At 46.1% G+C, this 13,989-nt stretch overlaps 1 pseudogene; it reads right to left on the bottom strand.

Moving 5' to 3' along the window:
- Positions 1–13,676, bottom strand: part of LOC115140280 (aminopeptidase O-like) — a 151,428-nt pseudogene extending 137,752 nt beyond the window's left edge.
- Between the last annotated feature and the right edge of the window lie 313 nt (positions 13,677–13,989).

Below are 13,989 nucleotides of genomic sequence, written 5' to 3' on the forward strand. Positions count from 1 at the left end.
TACATCCGAACATCACACCTGCGGGACAGATACAGGATGGCAACAACAGCTGCCTGAGTTACACCAGGAACGCACAATCCCTCCATCAATGATCAGACTGTCTGCAATAGGCTGAGAGAGGCTGGACTGAGGGCTTGTAGGCCTGTTGTAAGGCAGGTCCTCAACAGACATCACCGGCAACAACGTCGCCTATGGGCACAAACCCACCATCGCTGTACCAAAAAGGACTGACAAAAAGTACTCTTCAATGACAAATCGCGGTTTTGTCTCACCAGGGGTGATGATCGGATTTGAGTTTATCGTCGAAGGAATGAGGCCTGTTACACAGAGGCCTGTACTCTGGAATGGGATCGATTTTGGAGGTGGAGGGTCCGTCATGGTCTGGGGTGATGTGTCACAGCATCATCGGACTTAGCTTGTTGTCACAGCATCATCACTTATGTATGCAGGAAGGGTACCTGTGGTACCCTTCCTGCAGGCTCATCCTGACAAGACCCTCCAGCATGACAATACCACCAGCCATACTGCTTATTCTGTGCGTGATTTCCTGCATGACAGGAATGTCAGTGTTCTGCCATGGCCAGCGAAGAGCCCAGATCTCAATCCCTTTGGGCACGTCTGGGACCTGTTGGATCGGAGGGTGAGGGCTAGGGCCATTCCCTCCAGAAATGTCCGGGAACTTGCAGGTGCCTTGGTGGAAGAGTTGGGTAACATCTCACAGCAAGAACTTGAAAATCTGTTGCAATCCATGAGGAGGAGATGCACTGCAGTACTTAATGCAGCTGGTGGCCACACCAGATAATGACCGTTACTTTTGATTTTGACCCCCCCTTTGTTCAGGGACACGTTATTCCATTTCTGTTAGTCACATGCCTGTGGAACTTGTTCAGTTTATGTCCCAGTTGTTGAATCTTGTTGTATTCATACAAAGATTTACACATGTTAAGTTTGCTGAAAATAAATGCAGTTGACAGTGAGAGGACATTTCTTTTTTTTCTCCTCCTCCCACCCCTTCTTTCCACCCCCCTTTTCCCCTCCCACCCCTTCTGCTTCTCCCACTGCCTTCTCCTCCCCCACCCCCTTCTCATCCCCCCCCACCCCTTCTCCTCCTCCAACCCCCTTCTGCTCTTCTCACTAACATCTCCAACCCCCATCTGCTCCTCCAACCCCTTCTGCTCCTCTCACTAACATCTCCAACCCCCATCTGCTCCTCCAACCCCCTTCTGCTCCTCTCACTAACACATCCAACCCCCATCTGCTCCTCCAACCACCTTCTGCTCCTCTCACTAACATCTCCAACCCCCATCTGCTCCTCCAACCCCCTTCTGCTCCTCTCACTAACATCTCCAACCCCCATCTGCTCCTCCAACCCCCTTCTGCTCCTCTCACTAACATATCCAACCCCCATCTGCTCCTCCAACCACCTTCTGCTCCTCTCACTAACACATCCAACCCCCATCTGCTCCTCCAACCACCTTCTGCTCCTCTCACTAACATCTCCAACCCCCATCTGCTCCTCCAACCCCTTCTGCTCCTCTCACTAACATCTCCAACCCCCATCTGCTCCTCCAACCACCTTCTGCTCCTCTCACTAACACATCCAACCCCCATCTGCTCCTCCAACCACCTTCTGCTCCTCTCACTAACATCTCCATCCCCCATCTGCTCCTCCAACCCCCTTCTGCTCCTCTCACTAACATCTCCAACCCCCATCTGCTCCTCCAACCCCCTTCTGCTCCTCTCACTAACATATCCAACCCCCATCTGCTCCTCCAACCACCTTCTGCTCCTCTCACTAACACATCCAACCCCCATCTGCTCCTCCAACCACCTTCTGCTCCTCTCACTAACATCTCCAACCCCCATCTGCTCCTCCAACCCCCTTCTGCTCCTCTCACTAACATCTCCAACCCCCATCTGCTCCTCCAACCACCTTCTGCTCCTCTCACTAACACATCCAACCCCCATCTGCTCCTCCAACCACCTTCTGCTCCTCTCACTAACATCTCCATCCCCCATCTGCTCCTCCAACCCCCATCTGCTCCTCCAACCCCCTTCTGCTCCTCTCACTAACATCTCCAACGCCCATCTGCTCCTCCAACCACCTTCTGCTCCTCTCACTAACATCTCCAACCCGCATCTGCTCCTCCAACCACCTTCTGCTCCTCTCACTAACATCTCCAACCCCCATCTGCTCCTCCAACCCCCTTCTGCTCCTCTCACTAACATCTCCAACCCGCATCTGCTCCTCCAACCCCCTTCTGCTCCTCTCACTAACATCTCCAACCTGCATCTGCTCCTCCAACCCCCTTCTGCTCCTCTCACTAACACCTCCAACCCCCTTCTGCCCATCCAAACCCCTTCTGTTCCTCCCACCCCCTTCTCTTTCTCCCCAACACCTTGGAGGCCTGCAGGAGTATACCACAAGTAAAGAATTGCTGTTTTGTGACCCACGCAAAGGGAAAGGGGGCACTGGGGGCAGGCATGGCAGGTGTCTGCTGGGCTTATTGAATCTCTCTTCTCTTCTACAGTTCAAACAGTCAGGCCAAGATGGCTGAGTGCCTGGAATCCTCAATCCTCGTAATGCAAAGAAAACATCCGTCAAGCGACAACCCCAGAATAAAACAGCTTTGGAGTGTCAGCACTTGACGTCTATTCCAAGGAAAACGAAGGAAGAAGAAAGATTAACAACATCAACAACAATTCAAACAAGGGATATGAGAAAGACTGTTTGTCATATAAATATGCAAGTTAGAGCTCTGGGCTCAGAGTTGTGCCCATTTGGTAACCTTTTGTCCGTACAATGTCTCTGATCCCTTCCTAATGACATCACAACTTGTGGAGTGCATTTGGTGCTGACTTCATTTCCTGTGGAAGTCTACAGACAGTCTGGCTCAGAAAGGGTACTGCCAGTCTACACACACTGTCCACTGGCCACCCAAAATAAGGCTTTATATAATTTATCAAGAGCAAGGTAAAAAATATATATATTTGATTTGGGCTGAACTATTTTAACTTGAGTCAAACTTAATCTAAATTGCATTGGCTGGATTTCACTCCCAAAGAGATACAGATGGGAGGGGTTGAGTGGAGCTGAAGGATGGGACAAAAAACAAAAGAACTGTCCGTAAAATGTATATAGTATGTATAAGCTGGAAGTAGAAGCCTAAGTGTTATTGTCCATTAGTTTACTCCTATTAGGGGAGGGATGGTAAGGTTAGGGGAAAATAATAAAGGAAAATATATTTTTAAAAGTATATAATTGTATATATTTACCCACAAAAATATTTTGGATTGGAAATTATGCAAACAATTACATTGATGGAAGCCACTATCTATCTGCAATATTAAAACTGATCTACCCCCTAAAAAAATACAGCACCTTCGGAAAGTATTCAGACCCCTTTACTTTTTCCACATTTTGTTACGTTACAGCCTTACACTGAAATTCATTAAATCGTTTTCCCCCCCTCATCAATCGACACACAATACCCCATAACGACAAATATATATATATCTTTTTTTTAAATTAGCACATTTACATAAGTATTCAGTCCCTTTACTCAGTACTTTGTTGAAGCACTATTGGCAGTGAGTACAGCATTGAGGCTTCTTGGGAATGAGTCTAGAAGCTTGGCACACCTGTAGTTGAGGAGTTTCTCTCATTCTTCTCTGCAGATCCTCTCAAGCTCTGTCAGGTTGGATGGGGAGCGTCGCTGCACAGCTATTTTCAGGTCTCTCCTGAGATGTTTGATCGGGTTCAAGTCTGGGCTCTGGCTTGGCCACTCAAGAACATTCAGAGACTTGTTCCCGAAGCCAAGCCTGCGTTGTCTTGGCTGTGTGCCAAGGGTCATTGTCCTATTGGAAGATGAACCTTCGACCCAGTCTGAGGTCCTTAGCGCTCTGGGGTAGGTTTTCATCAAGGATCTCTCTGTCCTTTGCTCCATTCATCTTGCCCTCAATCCTGACTAATCTCCCAGTCCCTGCCGCTAAAAAACATCCACACAGCATGATGCTACCACCATAGGGATGGTACCAGGTTTCCTACAGACGTGACGCTTGGCATTCAGGCTAAAGAGTTCAATCTTGGTTTCATCAGACTAGAATATCTTCTTTCTCATGGTCTGAGAGTCCTTTAGGTGCCTTTTGGAAAACTCCAAGAGGGCCGTCATGTGCCTTTTACAGAGGAGTGGCTTCTGTCTGGCCACTCTACCATAAACGCCTGATTGGTGGAGCGTTGCAGAGATGGTTGTCCTTCTGGAAGGTTCTTCCATCTCCACAAAGGAACTCTGGAGCTCTGTCAGAGTGACCATCGGGTTCTTGGTCACCTCCCTGACCAAGGCCCTTCTCCCCAGATTGCTCAGGTTGGCCAGACGGACAGCTCTAGGAAGAGTCTTGATGGTTCCAAACTTCTTCCATTTAAGAATGATGGAGGCCACTGTGTTCTTGGGGACCTTCAACCCTGCAGAATTGTTTTGGTTCCCTTCCCCAGATCGGTGCCTTGACATAATCCTGTCTCGGAGCTCTGCGGACAATTACTTTGACCCCACATTTGCACTTTCAAATGTGGGACCTTATATAGACAGGTGTGTGCCTGTCCAAATTATGTCCAATCAATTGAATTTACCACAGGTGGACTCCAATCAAGTTGTAGAAACATCTCAAGGATGATCAATGGAAACAGGATGAACCTGAGCTCTCAAAGCAAAGGGTCTGAATACCTAGGTAAGAAAGGTATCTGTTTTTTATTTGTATTTTTAATACATTTGCAAACATTTCTAAAAACGTGTTTTCACTTTATCAATAAGGCAACTACCTGTTGCTCTAGCTACTCCAGACCCCACACAGACACAGCATGTGGCCTACACATGCTGCTCCACAGCCGTTCTTCCTTCAGACAAGTTCATTTGAACAATGTCTCTCACTCAAATTCACTTAGTGTCCAAACTCACAAAAATGTCCTATACATACCTATATATAACTTTATGAACTGCCTGTCTTTGATATTTGTTTATTTTAGTTTGCGCTTGTTAGCATATTTAGCAGCTTCCATTGAAATGTGTTGTTACTTGTGCAAATTTTGTTAGCATTCTGGTAATAGACACCCAATGGGATTTTTTGTGTTTTTTGGCACCCCTTGTGTATTAAGCCGGTAAGACGTAAATCCCAAAATCTGGATACTGCCCAACCTTAACTCCGGATATCCGGTACTACGAAAGTGGCTAACCTTTTAGCCAGTTGCATTTCTCTGGCAATGAATGCTTCGGGTCTGACCTGTTCCGGGGCAGGCTGACTCAGGGCTAACTCCATTTATCCTGAATGAAGTGTCTAAGCCACGAGTTGAGGACCAACCAAATCAGATTCCCTCCCTCTCGTAAACATTGCGTCATCATCCCATTCGTTTGAGGAAAACAAACAATTAAATATTTTAAGAATCAAATATTTTGTGTTAAAAAATAGTCATATTAAAATACCTTTCACATATTTTGTAATGGCAGGATGTATTTGAATGTTCACTCACACTAAAACGTTTGTATGACGTTATACAATTACTTTATTAGGAGTGGGAAAATGGTTCTGTGTGCATTTATAGGCACACCAAAGCACACCAAAGACGGCATTAATGATACGTAATAAAAGACGGCATTTCTAAAACTCCTACTTCACATCATAGCCTGCTGAATTTGCAAGATAACTTTTCCTTCATGTTGATTTCAGCAAAATGAAAATGTGGTACTGCCTTGCCCATGGATTGATGTTTCAGCATTCCCTATATGAAGAGTTCGGTGTTCGACTAGCCTCATGTCACATGCATGCGCAGTTACAAGCCTGCTAGAGTTAGCGGCAGGCGGGCCAGCAATACCCACCGTCATGGTACAGAGGAAGCATGAGCTGGAATGTGAAGCTAACTGAAGCTAGCAAAATTCAGAAAAGTTTACGTATATAGTACCCCTCAGGAATCAAATTAGACATTCTAAAGTTTATGGACTTGTTTGCATTTAAATCATTTCAAGGATTGTTTAAAAAAAATCTATAAATAGGGGATAGTTAAAAAAAATTGTGAATATAATACAGGCAACTGTGTAAATATCCGCATATTTCCAGTGAGGCAATAGAGACATATGAAGTGTGGGAAATGAGGGGAAAACAGCTGCCACTGGTGCTGCCAGTCAGCAGTAAGAGTGGGGAAATATGGCTGCCACTGATGCTGCCAGTCAGCAATAAGAGTGGAGAAATATGGCTGCCACTGATGCTGCCAGTCAGCAGTAAGAGTGGGGAAATATGGCTGCCACTGATGCTGCCAGTTAGCAGTAAGAGTGGATAAATATGGCTGCCACTGATGCTGCCAGTCAGCAGTAAGAGTGGAGAAATATGGCTGCCACTGATGCTGCCAGTCAGCAGTAAGAGTGGAGAAATATGGCTGCCACTGATGCTGCCAGTCAGCAGTACGAGTGGAGAAATATGGCTGCCACTGATGCTGCCAGTCAGCAGTAAGAGTGGAGAAATATGGCTGCCACTGATGCTGCCAGTCAGCAGTACGAGTGGAGAAATATGGCTGCCACTGATGCTGCCAGTCAGCAGTAAGAGTGGGGAAATATGGCTGCCACTGATGCTGCCAGTTAGCAATAAGAGTGGGGAAATATGGCTGCCACTGATGCTGCCAGTCAGCAATAAGAGTGGGGAAGCATGGCTGCCACTGATGCTGCCAGTCAGCAATAAGAGTGGGGAAGCATGGCTGCCACTGATGCTGCCAGTCAGCAATAAGAGTGGAGAAATATGGCTGCCACTGATGCTGCCAGTCAGCCATAAGAGTGGGGAAGCATGGCTGCCACTGGTGCTGCCAGTCAGCAATAAGAGTGGGGAAATATGGCTGCCACTGATGCTGCCAGTCAGCAGTAAGAGGAGATAAATATGGCTGCCACTGATGCTGCCAGTCAGCAGTAAGAGTGGAGAAATATGGCTGCCACTGATGCTGCCAGTCAGCAGTAAGAGTGGAGAAATATGGCTGCCACTGATGCTGCCAGTCAGCAGTAAGAGTGGAGAAATATGGCTGCCACTGATGCTGCCAGTCAGCAGTAAGAGTGGAGAAATATGGATACCACTGATGCTGCCAGTCAGCAGTAAGAGTGGAGAAATATGGCTGCCACTGATGCTGCCAGTCAGCAGTAAGAGTAGAGAAATATGGCTGCCACTGATGCTGCCAGTCAGCAGTAAGAGTGGGGAAGCATGGCTGCCACTGATGCTGCCAGTCAGCAGTAAGAGTGGAGAAATATGGCTGCCACTGATGCTGCCAGTCAGCAATAAGAGTGGAGAAATATGGCTGCCACTGATGCTGCCAGTCAGCAGTAAGAGTGGAGAAATATGGCTGCCACTGATGCTGCCAGTCAGCATTAAGAGTGGAGAAATATGGCTGCCACTGATGCTGCCAGTCAGCAGTAAGAGTGGAGAAATATGGCTGCCACTGATGCTGCCAGTCAGCATTAAGAGTGGAGAAATATGGCTGCCACTGATGCTGCCAGTCAGCAGTAAGAGTGGAGAAATATGGCTGCCACTGATGCTGCCAGTCAGCAATAAGAGTGGGGAAGCATGGCTGCCACCGATGCTGCCAGTCAGCACTAAGAGTGGGGAAATATGGCTGCCACTGATGCTGCCAGTCAGCAGTAAGAGTGGGGAAATATGGCTGCCACTGATGCTGCCAGTCAAATCAGATCAAATTTTATTGGTTACATACACATGGTTAGCAGACGTTAATAAGAGTGTATTGAAATGCTTGTGCTTCTAGTCCCGACAATGCAGTAATATCTAACAAGTAATCTACCAAATTCACAGCAACTACCTTATACACACAAATGTTAAGGGGTGAATAAGAATATGTACATAAATATATGGATGAGCGACGTCCGTGCGGCCAAGGCAAGATGCAATGGATGGTATAGAACAGTATATACATATGAGATGAGTAATGTAGATTATATGTAAACATTATTAAAGTGGTGTTATTTAAAGTGATTAGTGATACATTTATTACATCCAATTATTAAAGTAGCAAGAGATTTGAGTCTGTATGTTGGTGTTACATACACCTCTTAGAGGAGGGAATGCAATACCCTGCTACACTCAACTCCCAGTGATGTGAAAGAGGTATGTGATTGTAGGTGCAGGTAAGGATGACAGAGGCAGAGAAGTTTACCATTAACAGGGAATGTATTTCCTTCACACGGTAATGTGGGGAAAAATAGGCTGGACGGAACCAAAGCAAAGAATGTAGAAGAGCCCCCTCGCCTACCTTACGGACCCACCCACCCACTACTTACCTATTCTTAGCGCACTAACCAAAATACAGGGGGTGGTACGCCCAGGTCTTATCTAGTGTGCATAGACAGAGTACATACTACGGGTATATGTATGTCCGCCGTCCTCTTGCCTAAGCACTCCCAAGGTGCCTTCCCCTTCCCCCTGGAAACAAACAGAATAATTACTAACTTAAAGTGAACATTTTCAATAATCAAATAATCAAATAATCTATAATAATGATTAAAATAATGATTAAAGTTTGTGACGAAGTTTGCCCAGAAAAAAGGCAACTCTTTTTAAATGTGAGTCTGAGCAGAAACACCATTGCCGAGAGAGTAGACCAGTTGTCCGTCAATCTAAAAGAGCAGCTTGTGAAAAAGGGAAAAGATTTTATTGCATATTCCTTGGCTGTGGATGAGAGCACCGACATTTCTGACATTGCCCAGTTGTCAATTTTCATCCGCGGAGTGGACTCCAACCTAAGCGTGACAGAGGAGTTTTTGGCTTTACGTCCTATGCATGGCACAACTACGGGGCATGATTTGTATGAAGAGGTGTCAAGATGTGTAAATGAGATGGAGCTGCCTTGGGAAAAACTCGTGGGTTTGACAACCGACGGAGCACCTGCGATGTGTGGACACAGGAGCGGACTGGTGGCGAAGATACGGGAAAAGATGCAAGAGGAAAACGCGACAGGTGAGCTGACAGCTTATCATTGTATCATACACCAGGAAGCGTTGTGCGGTAAAGCCTTGAAAATGGAGCATGTAATGAGCATCATCACGCGCACAGTTAACTTTATCAGAGCCAAAGGTTTGAATCACCGCCAGTTCAAGGCATTTCTGACGGAGTTAGAAACGGAGCATGGTGATTTGCCTTATCACACAGAGGTGCGATGGCTAAGCCAGGGAAAGGTGCTTCAAAGATGTTTCGAGCTTCGTGAGGAGATTTGTCTGTTCTTGGACAGCAAAGGGAAAGACACAACACAACTCCGAGACGAAATGTTTCTGTGTGAAATGGCTTTTCTGTGTGACATTACGAGTCATCTGAATGCAATAAACTTGCAGCTGCAGGGTCGGGATCGTGTCATCTCTGATATGTACAGTACAGTGAAGGCATTTAAAACCAAACTGACTCTGTGGGAGACGCAGATGCGGAAAGAAAATTTGAGCCACTTTCCCAGCTGCCAGACCATGAAAGAGAAGCTCTCTACCAGTGCGTTCCCGAGCACACAGTTGGCTGATAAAATAGGTATGCTTGCCGCTGACTTTCGACGCCGATTTGCTGACTTTGAAGCACAAAAAAGCAGGTTGGAACTGCTCGGTAACCCATTTGCTGTTGACGTGGAAAGCTCACCACCAAACCTCCAAATGGAGTTGATTGACCTCCAATGCAATGATGCACTGAGGGCAAAATATGCGGCAGTGGGTGCTGCGGAGTTCGCCCGTTTCCTCCCGGCACAATGCCCCAGCTGCGCATCCAGGCTGCTCAAACGTTGTCTATGTTTGGCAGCACATACCTGTGTGAACAACTGTTTTCTTTGATGAACCTGAACAAAACATCACACAGAAGTCGACTTACTGCTGAACACCTCCACTCAATTCTGAGGATTTCTTCAGCTCAGAGCCTTACCCCGAACATTGATGAACTTGTGGAAAAGATGGGACACCACCAAGTATCACCCTCAACCTCAAACAAGTGAACATTACTGTGCAATCACATATTTAGAGTTTTTACTCAGTTCAAGTTTAAAAGTTAAAATTTAATATTTGTTTTCACTGCATGTTACTTCTCCTTAAACAAAGTGTTGTTTTTGATTAATAGATTTTTGCACTTTATTTTTTTGTATTTCAATCCAATTATATTTTAAAAATATTTCAGTTGAGTGGATGATAGAAAATTGCTATTATTGTTTTTTCTTTGAAGTAAATTTAGCCCACTTTTGCTAAAATAGAAAATATAGTCTACTGATGGTGCCTTGAATACCGGTTTCTTTCATTTAATGTTCATGTTATGGGGATATTTATATAAAGGAAATTTGTCTTTTGTGTCTGTTGAAAATTAAAGATTACTGACAGAGCCATAAGAAAATATTGCTTTATTTATCTGATCATATTGTAATATATTTGTTAGGTTTTCAGTAGGTTCAATTAGGTTCACTAGACTATATGCGTCATTTAAAAAATTTTCAATGAACATTCGAACAGTCCGGCCCTCGTCTTGTAGCTGATTTTTTTATTTGGCCCTCCGTCCATTTGACTTTGACACCCCTGGTCTAGGGTATCAGGTAGGGTGGAGATGATCCTTGACTAGTTTCTCAAAGCACTTCATGATGACAGAAGTGAGTGCAACAGGGCAATAGTCATATAGTTCAGTTACCTTAGCTTTCTTGGGAACAGGAACAATTGTGGCCATCTTGAATCATGTGGGGACAACAGACTGGGAAAGTGATTGATTGAATATGTCTGTAAACAAACCAGCCAGCTGGTCTGCAATGCTCTGAGGACGCGGCTAGGGATGCCGTCTGGGCCGGCAGCCTTGCGAGGGTTAACATGTTTAAATATTTTACTCACATTGGCCATGGAGAAGGAGAGCCCACAGGCTTTGGTCGTGGGCCGTGTCAGTGGCATTGTATTGTCCTCAAAGCGAGCAAATACGTTGTTTAAATTTGTCTAGGAGCAAGACGTCGATGTCCACGACGGGGCTGGTTTTCTTTTTGTAATCTGTGATTGACTGTAGACCCTGCCACATACGTCTGGTGTTTGAGCCGTTGAATTGCGACTCTACTTTATCTCTATACTGGCACTTTGCTTGTTTGATTGCCTTGCGGAGGGAATAGATGCACTGTTTGTTTTCGGTCATGTTTCCAATCGCCTTCCCATGATTAAAAGCGGTGGTTCGAGCTTTCAGTTTTGCGCGAATACTACCATCAATCCACGGTTCCTGGTTAGGAATTGTTTTCATAGTCACAGTGAGTACGACATCTCCGATGCACTTGCTAATAAATTCACTCACCGAGTCAGCGTATACATCAATGTTGTTGTCTGAGGCTATCCGGAACATATCCCAGTCCACGTGATCGAAGCAATCTTGAAGCGTGGAATCTGATTCGTCGGACCAGCGTTGGATAGACCTGAGCCCGGACGTTTCCTGTTTTAGTTTCTGTCTATAGGCTAGGAGCAACAAAATGGAGTCATGGTCAGATTTGCCAAAAGCAGGGCGGGGGAGGGCTTTGTATGCATCGCGGAAGTTAGAGTAGCAATGATCCAGAATGCTACCAGCTCGTGTACTGTATTCAATATGCTGAGGAAGTCTTGTTCTCAGGTTAGCTTTGTTAAAATTCCCAGCTACAATAAATGCAGCCTCAGGATGTATGGTTTTCAGTCAGCAATAAGAGCCTTACGTGTGTTCATGTTTATGAATGCAAAGTTGCATGTAGCAGATGCAAATAAAACAGCAGATTTACAAGTAGCAAAACAAAACAGTTCCTTCCTCGCTCCCTCCCTCCAGTCTTACTTGGCCATACCCAGACTAGAGAAGCCTGCTGGGATGATGATTGTGTCGAGGTGGGGGAAGGGATGGACCCCCAGGCAGGCAGAAGGGGGAGGATCTTGACCTGGGTTCCTGAAGCAGAGAAGGTGGGGCAAACACTCAATGAGTGACCACCCCCTGGCTCCAGGCTGATGAGTTAGGAGAATTGACAGGGGTAATCAACATAACGACAGGAGATGTTGTCAACACCCAGGAACCAAGCAGTCCCTCTCAGAGTGCTTCTTATCCTTCAGGCCTGAGTAATCAAATGTAGACTGTGGACTGGTAATCACAGGATGGTCCATGTTAGTGAGTGGGTTCAGGTCCAAGCTGCGTTATGGGGAGAAGGAAAACATTTCTCTATTTAATCCTGAAGATTTAGGATACTACAAGGCTTGTGTTTTCCCTATTTTCAATACAGCCTTAGAAACAAGAGAGATGGAAAACCCAAACATTCAACTTCCATACAATTATACATTAATGCACTCCATCTCAGTATTACAACTACATGAGTACCAAGGCCAAAACCCAAATCTGATCCAAGTTTCCTCTCCAGCCGTTGACTGAGAATAAAGACCCTCCTTGTGGCAGAAGAAGCCCTGGGGTTAACGGCTGGATATGGCTGGGTTGGAGGGAAACCATGAGATGAAGAGGGAGGGGGAGTGGTATTACGGAAAGATTGATATAGCTGCCAGCTTGTGTGGTGGTGTGCCCCCAAACCCCAGCCCCAGCCTGTGGTCCTTGTGGTTCAGGGCAGGGGAAAGCTCTGCTGGGTCTGGGGAAGACTTGGGTCTAACGGCTGGGTTGTAGGGTAACCATGAAGGGTGAATACAAAATCAAATCAAATTGTATTTGTCATGTGTGCCGAAAACAACAGGTGAAGACAGTGAAATGCTTACGAGGGGGAAAGGAGGGAACTTACGGGAAATAAATAAATAATCGTACCTGCCAGCCCTGGTGCCCTGCACCGGAGGGGTAAGCTGTGCTGGGGCCAGCAACCCACGCCAATGTAAAGGTGGAGGCAGGCATAGTGAAGTAGTAGTCAGAGCTAGAGAGACCTTGACAGAGGTAGGTAGAGAGAGAGAGACTTTGACACAGAGAGAGAGAGAGAGAGAGAGAGAGAGACGTGGAGGAGGCATAAGAGTGGGTGACTGGACTTGTCCGCTGTTTGTACTTATCCGCTGTTCAATGTTCTCCTTGATTATTTTCTTGGCCTTCCTGTGACACCGGGTGCTGTAGATGTCCTGCACCACCCTCTGGAAAGCCCTGTGGTTAAAGACGGTGCAATTGCCGTTCAAGGCCGTGATACAGCCTGACAGGATGCTCTCAATGGTGCATCTCTAGAAGTTTGCTTTTTACTGCGACTCTGTGGATGTACCAGCTCATTTGTTTACTTGGCGTTGAGGGAGAGGTTATTTTCACTCAGCCAGGACCCTTACTTCCTCCAAGTAGGCTGTCTCGTCATTGTTGGTAATCAGGCCTACCATTGTTGTGTCGTCTGCAAACTTGATTTAGTTGGAGACTTGCATGGCCATACAGTCATGGGTGAACAGGGAGTGCAGGAGATGGCTGACCACGCACCCTTGTGGGGCCCCCGTGTTGAATATCAGCGTCGGGGAGGTGTTGTTGCCTGCCTTAACCACCTGGAGTCGGCTCGTCAGGAAGTCCAGAACCCAGTTGCACAGGGCAGGGTTCAGATCCAGACCCCCGAGCTTAGTGATGAGCTTGGAGAGCACTATGGTGTTAAAGGCTGAGCTGTAGTCGATGAACAGAATTCTTACATACTGTAGGTATTCCTCTTGTCCAGATGGGATAGGGCAGTGTGCAGTGATGGCGAATGCCTCATCCATGGATCTGTTGGGGCGGTGTGAAAATTGTAGTGGGTGTAAGGTTTCGGGTAAGGTGTAGGTGATATGATCTTTAATTAGCTTCTCAGAGAAATTCATGATTACAGAAGTGAGTGCTACGGGGCGACAGTCATTTAGTTCAGTTACCTTACAGTAAACAACCTCCATCTTACTGTTCATGGGATATGCACAGACTTAGTTAATCTACTGTACAGTTTCTTTCACCCTGAGAGCGAACACAAACAGTCCTATACACTGAGTGTACAAAACATTTCCATTTCATAAACTGACCAGCATTGCTGAGGGGTGTAGGGGT

Source organism: Oncorhynchus nerka, linkage group LG13 (genome assembly GCF_034236695.1).
Source record: "Oncorhynchus nerka isolate Pitt River linkage group LG13, Oner_Uvic_2.0, whole genome shotgun sequence".
Lineage (NCBI taxonomy): Eukaryota > Metazoa > Chordata > Actinopteri > Salmoniformes > Salmonidae > Oncorhynchus > Oncorhynchus nerka.